The sequence below is a fragment of the Arachis hypogaea genome, chromosome 19, assembly GCF_003086295.3.
Source record: "Arachis hypogaea cultivar Tifrunner chromosome 19, arahy.Tifrunner.gnm2.J5K5, whole genome shotgun sequence".
NCBI classification, from domain to species: Eukaryota; Viridiplantae; Streptophyta; class Magnoliopsida; order Fabales; family Fabaceae; genus Arachis; species Arachis hypogaea.
In genome coordinates, this window is record NC_092054.1 from 65,849,955 (window position 1) to 65,851,205 (window position 1,251).

Genomic DNA, 1,251 nt, shown 5'->3' on the forward strand with positions numbered 1-1,251 from the left:
TCAAAAATTCTTCTCCCTCCTCACCTTTTTCTATTTAAGGACTAACACTCCCCCTTTGTTAGTAATTCGGACTCACTCCCTCTCTATAAGTTCGAATTCTCCTCTCTACTTCATCCTTTTATTCTTCTTTTCCTCGGACACCTCAATGAATCTCTATACTGTGACAAAGAGGATTCCATACTTTCTTGTTCTCTTTTCTTTCATATGAGCAGGAACAAGGACAAAGGCATTCTTGTTGAAGCTGATCCTGAACCTGAAAGGACCTTGAAGAGAAAGCTAAGAGAAGCTAAAGCACAACTCTCTGGAGAGGACCTAACAGAAATTTTCGAAAAGGAAGCAGACAAAACAAACATGGCCGAACCCAACAATAATGGTGGAGATGCAAGGAAGATGCTTGGTGACTTTATTACACCCTCTTCTAACTTCTGTAGAAGGAGCATCTCAATTCCTGCAATTGGAGTAAACAACTTTGAGCTTAAGCCTCAATTAGTTTCTCTAATGCAGCAGAATTGCAAGTATCATGGACTTCTATTGGAAGATCCTCATCAGTTTCAAGCTGAATTCTTGCAAATCTGTGACACTGTCAAGACCAATGGGGTTGACACTGAGGTTTACAGACTTATACTTTTCCCTTTTGCAGTAAGAGACAGAGCTAGGACATGGTTGGACTCACAACCTAAAGAGAGCCTGAACTCTTGGGAAAAGCTGGTCAATGCCTTCTTGGCAAAGTTCTTTCCACCTCAAAAATTGAGTAAGCTTAGAGTGGAAGTCCAAACCTTCAGACAGAAGGAAGGCGAATCCCTCTATGAAGCTTGGGAAAGATACAAGCAATTGATTAGAAGGTGTCCTTCTGGCATGCTTTCAGAATGGAGCATCATATGCATATTCTATGATGGTCTGTCTGAACTGTCCAAGATGTCATTGGACAACTCTATTGGTGGATCTCTTCATCTGAAGAAGACGCCTGAAGAAGCTCAGGAACTCATTGAAATGGTTGCAAATAACCAATTCATGTACACTTCTGAAAGGAATCCTATGAGTAATGGGACACCTCAGAAGAAAGGAGTTCTTGAGATTGATACTCTGAATGGCATATTGGCTCAGAACAAAATATTGACTCAGCAAGTCAATATGATTTCTCAGAGTCTGTCTGAAATGCAAGCTGCATCAGGCAGTACTAAGGAGGCTTCCTCTGAAGAAGAAGCTTATGATCCTGAGAATCCTGCAATGGCAGAGGTGAATTACATGGGA

At 41.2% G+C, this 1,251-nt stretch overlaps 1 non-coding gene across 1 annotated transcript; it reads right to left on the reverse strand.

The window, feature by feature from the left end:
- Positions 1 to 753: 753 nt before the first annotated feature.
- On the reverse strand, positions 754 to 857 carry LOC112781478 (small nucleolar RNA R71). The gene has a single exon (XR_003192254.1). It is a non-coding gene; the product is annotated as a small nucleolar RNA R71 (small nucleolar RNA).
- Positions 858 to 1,251: the final 394 nt, after the last annotated feature.